Below are 7,514 nucleotides of genomic sequence, written 5' to 3'. Positions count from 1 at the left end.
AGATCAAAACTCATTTCCTGGGTTTGCAGGTAAGGTTATAAACTTTCTAAAATTTCTATACAGTACAGTATAACTTATCACTATTTTTTTTTTAATTCTTCTTTAATTACAAGAAACCTGTGAAGCATCAGTGAAAGCAAAGTGTTCCAAAATCCCCCCATTTGATTATTTTTAAAAAATTGAGACAAATTACAGACCGTCTCTAATCAAAATGTTGTTGAAAATGAAAGTGAGAACCATGTCACCAAGCCACATGGCAGCATTTTGTTCTAAGCTAAATGTAGCTCTGCCACCAGAGATTGTACTGTTCTCTGAACAGCATCTAAATGATGCTCTTGGATACTGCAGTCTGCCAAAGCTTATCTGGGCTTTTTTATTTAGAAGGACCGTGTGGCATTTCTGCTTCCTCTTGCCAGAGCATGATTCTTCTTGCGATCGCCAATGTCTCCTTCGTCTGCCCAATGAGGAGCTCAGAGACCAGAAAACCTCACAACCAGACCCTCCAATTGTCCCTATTTTCCAGGGACAGTCCCGGATTTACACAAAGGACACGGGTGGCACTGTGGTCTAAACCACTGAGCCTCTTGGGCTTGCCTATCAGGAGGTCAGCGGTTTGAATCCCCGCAATGGGGTGAGCTTCCGTTGCTCTGTCCCAGCTCCTGCCAACCTAGCAGTTTGAAAGCACACCAGTGCAAGTAGATAAATAGGTACTGCTGCAGTGGGAAGGTAAATGGCATTTTCTGTCACGGTGTCCTGTTGCACCAGAAGCGGTTTAGTCCTGCTGGCCACATGACCCGGAAAGCTGTCTGCAGACAAACGCAGGCTCCCTTGGCCTGAAAGCGAGATGAGCACTGCAACCCCATAGTCGCCTTTGACTGGACTTAACCATCCAGGGGTCCTTTACCTTTACCTTTTTTGGGGTATAGCCAGTGCCAGATTTACATATAAGCTAAACAAGCTATAGCTTAGGGCACCAATCTCTTGGGAGTCCCAAAACAATTTAAAGGGAAAAAAACCTGGATGCACATTTCCAAAATATAAGATAAAAAAAAACAAATTAGTTCGATAAAATACATATTTTGTTATGTGCAAATGGCTTTAGATACCTATTAGGTCCATAAATTACCATATAGCATATATTCAACACAAAAAACAGTGACAATTTGTTGTTGACAAAGGACAGCTAGACATATAAAGGGCCCCATTACCTTCAGTAGCTTAGGGCCTCATCAAACCTAAATCCAGCCATGGGTATAGCTCATGAAATATCTTGTTGAGAAGCAGCTCCTTACAGTAAGGTGCAGAGATCGCCAGGCAGTTCTGCAAAGGTTCACAAAACAGAACAAGAGATAGGAGGGAGATTTATAAATTGTCAGATCAGGCTTGAGAATTCAAAGCAGCCTTCAGAAGAATTTTTTTTTTATTCACTCTTGGGTGTCACTAGCAGAAGATTGAAAGGCAAACGGTCTGCTGTGTTGCAATTCCCTCTCTGCTGGAAAGTCTTCGCATAACGTGTGTGTGTGTGTGTGTGTGTGTGTGTGTGTGTGTGTGTATGCATTGAGAGCCCAGCCCCTCTATTTTCTCTCTCTCCCTTCCCCCACCCAATAATTTGAGCCCCGGTGTCCGACCAGCAGGGAGAAACTTATTTAAAGTGCTTGCGAGGAGCTACAGTTACTTTCTCTTTCAGTTTTCCTGTGGCGAAACATTGCAGCCGACCTGCCGATCTTCTGTAGTCCATTACCGACACAATGGATGAGCAGTGGTTTGGTCATGAATCATACAGGGAGCTAATAGCAATATCCTCTGTGTTTTATGTAGCTCACACCTACATTTACCAAGACTGGTGAGGTCCATTCACAAGCACAGGAATAATTTTCTATTTCAAATGTTTAGGGAGGGGATACTTAGTTTGGTATCCTTCACAGACTGGATTGGACGGTGTCATTGCTGTTTGTTTGTTTGTTAGTTTTTTAATAAACATAAGCTACTTTTCAGCCAGGAGGGATGCAGGTTAAACCACAGAGCCTAGGACTTGCCGATCAGAAGACCGGCGGTTTGAATCCCCGCGACGGGGTGAGTTCCCGTTTCTCGGTCCCTGCTCCTGCCAACCTAACAGTATGAAATCATGTCAAAGTGCAAGTAGATAAATAGGTACCGCTCCGTCGGGAAGGTAAATGGCGTTTCCGTGCGCTGCTCTGGCTCATCAGAAGCAGCTTAGTCATGCGGGCCACATGACCCAGAAGCTGTACGCCGGCTCCCTCGGCCAATAAAGCAAGATGAGCACCGCAACCCCAGAGTCGTCCACGACTGGACCTAATGGTCAGGGGTCCCTTTACCTTTACCTTACTTTTCAGCCATCACACAACTTTGGGTAAGTATCCTTGCCGACTTTCTTAAGACAATACTTCAACTGGCATTTTAAGCAATATGCTGAGCCTTGAATTGTTTTTTTTAAAAAAAATTGTGTCAAAGGAAACTTTGCTTAAACACAAGGAGAAAAAGAATGTGTTAATGGATCTTCCACCATCTCCATCTCTGCCCAAAGAATGTGGTGCTTGCACGATTTGAGAATATTGTATGATGAACACTGCAGAAGTGATTAGTTCAATTTCTCCATTCAGATAAATCCCAGGAGAGGAAAGAAAAACCTTGCTACTGCCCATTAAATAACAGGAAACATACGGCTCAGGAAATGTTAACATGTTTGGATAAGCCACCCTCCCCCCCTTCTAAGGACTAATAATGCAAAATGATTGGGGTCAAGGCATTCCCATTTTGTCTGCTGGTGTGTTTATTTTGCCTAAAAACATAATGGACTAAAAATCTTGCTATCATTAAGGCCTCAACTGGGCCGGCAAAGTGCATTATAGCAAGCAGAAGAATTGAACGTAACACATACGTTTCCCTCCATTCAAATGGCGCCTGAAACACGAGGCAAACATCACAGACTGATGCTGCCTGGTGCAAGGAATGCACATAGCATTTCAAGTCGCTTTATATTAGGCATTTGAGTAATGGAATTGTGAAAGATGTTGCTTTTTTACATTCATAATTATAGAGGAGAACAGATGGTGAAGAGGTAGTTCAAAGTAATAGAGATCAATTAAGTTAAACGATCGTGCTGCCAGCCATCCTTGAAACGGAGGTGAGCTGATTTCTGTGGTTCTTAGGTAGAAAATAATAAGGCAAAAGTATGTAGCCTGCTGTATAGTTCTTTCAAAACATCCTTTAAGTGCCAATACAATTTGCAAGCGGAGTTGGTGTTTGAAAAGATAACAAGATATTCAGCCATCAGGCACGCTTTCATTTCAGTGCAGTGGTACCTCTAGTTATGAACTTAACTTGTTCCGGAGGTCCGTTCTTAACCTGAAACTGTTCTTAACTAGAGGCACGTTTTCGCTAATGGGGCCTCTTCCTGCTGCTGCGCCGCCGGCACACAATTTCCGTTCTCATCCTGGGGCGAAGTTACTAACTCGAGGTAACTCCTCCAGGTTAGCGGAGTTTGTAACCTGAAGCGTTTGTAACCTGAGACGTTTGTAACTCGAGGTACCACTGTATTGTTAAAAGGAATGGTCTAGAATTTGGGCCAGTGGGCATATGTGTAATTTTTCAAAATGGCTGCTGTGGAGACCTTGCATACTTCAAAATGGATACCGGGGATGGCATAGGTAACAGGAAATGGATATTTCCTAAGACTGTTCACAGGTCTTACTGGCAGGCCCCCTGGCGCCTGTGGCCCTGCAATGGGATACCCTCCAACAATTTTCCATTGAAATTAGGGATGTCCTATTCTAATTATTAATCCCCAATCCATATGACTGGGTTGCCCCAGCCACTCCGGGCGGCTTCTAATACATATAAAATCATGATAAAACATTAAAAAAAATTACAGGGCGGCTTTCAGGTGTCTTCTAAAAGTTGCATCTTCTTGGCTCGGGCTGGAGCGGGGGGCTCAGATTGCTGATATTTTCACCCCTCCCATTGCAAGAATCTCCAGATCTGATGTTTTGAGAAAGGAGGGGGCGGAAACTACTCTTCTCCTCTTCCACTCCTGACTGACTGCCTGACTCTGTGTGTGGAGAGTCTTATCTATGTAATGACTAGAGAGTGGGAGATGTAATGCTCATGCAATCCAGTAGTTCTTTAGTTTGTAGTAGCTATTAGAAATGAAAGGAGTTATGCTTCACAGCTAGCTTCCACGTTATTTATACTCTGCTGAGTCTGGTGCTCACAATGCACAGTTGTGAGTCCAGGGCACTGAGACCTGCTTTCCAGGACTGGAAGGTCTCTCTCTGAAAGTGCTCCAGTCGCCTAGCCCAGTCGGGGCAGAACCAGTTATTGAGCCCAGTTGCTGACATCCATTGAAAGGCGTACTGACACGGATAACTCCAAACCCTCTAATATTTCTCCAATGAAAATTGGGATGGCCTAAAGAAAAGCGGGACATTACAGGATCAAATCAGAAACTGGGGCGGTTTCTGTAATTCTGGGATTGGAAAACAGGGACACTTGGAGGGTCTGAGAGTGCTTTACAGAAAATGAAATGTCCCTTGATCCTGGTAGGAAACGACAGCTCTGAGCATCTTCAGAACCATGAGCTTTGCTGCTGGATCATTAGCCTGCCTATCTAACAGACTCCCTGGAAAAGTGGAAAGACCCACTTACGTTGGTGGCCCGTCATCTGGGGAAAGAGGGTGTATCAGAGAAATATTATCTAGCCTATGGATGATGTACCTCAGAGCACTTGTGGACGAGATCTGGGCTTGCAATGAACCATGGGGGGAGATTTGGAGCTGAGCACTGCTTTCCCTTCCCTTAAGCCACAGGATGCCTGAGAAGAAGCAGAGATTAAGCCTTATAAGTGGCAGCCCAAGAAGAACTATGCTAGAGGCAAACTGCAGGGCGGGCGGGCAGAGAGAACAACACTTGTTGTGCGTGTTGAAAGGAGCAGCATGCAGCTTCTCACAAGCCAAGGCAACTCTGCGAGATGCAGGCCGACAGTGTCATGTTCTGATCTATCCTCCCTTCTCAAAAATCAAGTCTTGTGCATTGCAAAAATATAACCTCTGCACAACCAGGCTTGTGTCCAGTGATCATTGTCTCAGAGAGATGGCTGCTATCCTCCCATTGCCCTCCGGGTAGGCATCCGTGCTTTGAAAAGATGTCAAAAAATATAAGCTCAACTAGTTCAAAATTCTAGTACAGTCATACCTCTTGTTACGTTTGCTTCAGGTTAAATCTTTTCAGGTTGTGTCCCATGGCGACCCGGAAGTACTGGAAAGGGTTACTTCTGAGTTTTGCCGCTCGCGCATGCGCAGACGCTCAAAATGACATCACACACATGCGCAGAAGTGGCAAATCGCGACCTGCGCATGTGCAGACTCGCAGACGCAGGTTGCGTTCTGCTCATGTTGCGAACGGGGCTCCAGAACGGATCCTGTTCGCAACCAGAGGTACCACTGTATATAGGGAGAATGGTGATGGGTGAAAACTGTCATTGTTGAATTTCACGTGGCGTGACATCCATTAAAGCATGGAAACAGGATTTAGAAGGGGGCAAGGCAGTCAGCTGCTGAAAGGTGAACGAATCTGCATTGATTTAATTCAGGGGTGCGAACCTCCGAGCTGCAGGCCTCCCCATTTGTTTTCCTTCAAACCATGCCGTCCTGCCCCACACCTTCCATGGGCAGTGCTATTTTTCTAGGAAGAGGTATGGGAACTGAAGCTACCCTTCAAATTTGCACATTCCCTAATTTTGTGATGTGGTTCTCTGACAAAAAATGAGCACAAAAAGAGTGTACATTAGGGGAAAGGGTGCACAAAAAAAGGCTTATACCCTTTAAAAATAATGTATTATACTGGGAACAATTGCTTGCAAAATTGCGTGCATTAGGAAAGTTGTGAAAAGAAATGTGTGTATTTGATGAATCACATGTCTATCGGTTTTCATGTGGCCTTTTTTATGAGGAAATGGGGCAAACTGATGGGGAAATTGAGAAACAAGAAATGCAGGTTTGTCCAACCTAGCTTCCAATATTGCTTGAAGTGGTTTTAATGGTTTTAACGGGGTTGGAGAACTTGTGGACCTTCATTTGTTCAGGACTCCAACACTCATCAGCTCTGCCCATCATGGCCAATGATGGAGCTGATGGGAGCCATTGTCTAACTACATCTGGAGGGTAACAGATGTCCCATTTTTGCTTTGCAGTATTGCTGGTTTCCAGAAAATTGCAAATGGAGCTGGCTCTCTTTGTCAGTTGTGCAAGAGGCAATCTGTTCCCTAGATGATGGGGGGGGGGATCCTTGTTGGTTGTGTCACAAAGCTCTTTGCCCAGATGTTGCGGGCCATTGATGAAACAGATCTTAGTGGGTGGCGCAAAGGGCATTTTCCACATGTGCCTCCTCCCCACCCCCAAACATGGGCAAGCATTTCCCTGCAACTCAAAATATTGTGTTCCAAACCAATTGATGGCTTCTCCAGTAGAAAGAAGTAATTCAACCCACCCTTGCCTTATCATTTATGGAAAAGCTACAACGGATTTTCATAAACGGGGATGATGATAAATGACTTCTGAAACTTACAAGCACACACAGACGTGAGAAGATAAATGTACCAAGTTATGACAATCTCTTCTTTCCCCCTTAAATAGGAATAGATAGAAGGATGATATTTGATTTTTTGCTTCTAAGACCAAGGTCCCCTGCAATCAAGGATGTACAATGGAAGTTTAAATTTTGTTCTCTCTCTCTCTTTTTTGCGTCAGATTAAATATGTTTCCAGTGAATCCTGAATATTTTTCATTAGTATAAATGTTTCTAGTATGTTGTTATAGCATGTTTCTCCCTTTTGTCCTGAGTTCAAGCGTCTTCAAAGTCCATGGCACCTTTGGTGAAGGCTGTTCTCCAACTGGAGCGCTTGCAGGCCAGTGTTTCCCAGTTGCCATTGTTTATACTACATTTTTTAAAGATTTGCTTTGAGAGAGTCTATAAACCTCTTTTGCTGACCACCGGCATTACGCTTTCCATTTTTAATCCCGTAACTGTTCCTATCCATGGCTAGATAGCAGCTTAGGAATGTAGAAAGTTATCTTTTGTTAAGAAACAACATTGGTCCATCTGGCTCCATTAGTTTGGTCTGTGCCCTCCAGATATTTTCGACTCCCACTCCACCAGAGCCAATAGTCAGCAATGATTGGACTTATTTGGGAAGAATGGCATTGTAAGAAAGAGGGGATGCAAAGGAATCTTAAAGTGATCATTCTACTGCATGGACTCACCGGTGCATTTTGGTTTGCAGTTTACTCAGAGGCTCGGAACATGACACTTCCAGACTACTGTTGCATAGGAGGAGAGGAACTTGTTTAACTTCATTTCATGCGTACAGCCATGACTGGAATGGTAAAGGGAAAGGCACTTGAATTATGGGGTGAAAGGTCGTGAAAGGTCAGAACTCCTTTAATAAACTTCACAAGTTCACAAGCTCAATCCCTGGCTTCCCCCAGTTTTGGCCAATC

General features: G+C 44.2%; 1 long non-coding RNA gene across 1 annotated transcript in view; it reads left to right on the top strand.

Annotated features, from left to right (window-relative positions):
• The first annotated feature begins 1,071 nt into the window (after positions 1-1,071).
• Positions 1,072-7,514, top strand: part of LOC309350911 — a 533,003-nt gene continuing 526,560 nt past the window's right edge. Inside the window, exon 1 of the long non-coding RNA XR_014160590.1 lies at positions 1,072-1,168. This is a non-coding gene — a long non-coding RNA (uncharacterized lncRNA). The remainder of the gene's footprint in view (positions 1,169-7,514) is intronic.

The sequence above is a fragment of the Podarcis erhardii genome, assembly GCF_964252035.2.
Source record: "Podarcis erhardii genome assembly, chromosome: 10".
In the NCBI taxonomy this organism is placed as follows: domain Eukaryota; kingdom Metazoa; phylum Chordata; class Lepidosauria; order Squamata; family Lacertidae; genus Podarcis; species Podarcis erhardii.
This window is presented reverse-complemented; position numbering and strand designations above follow the sequence as displayed.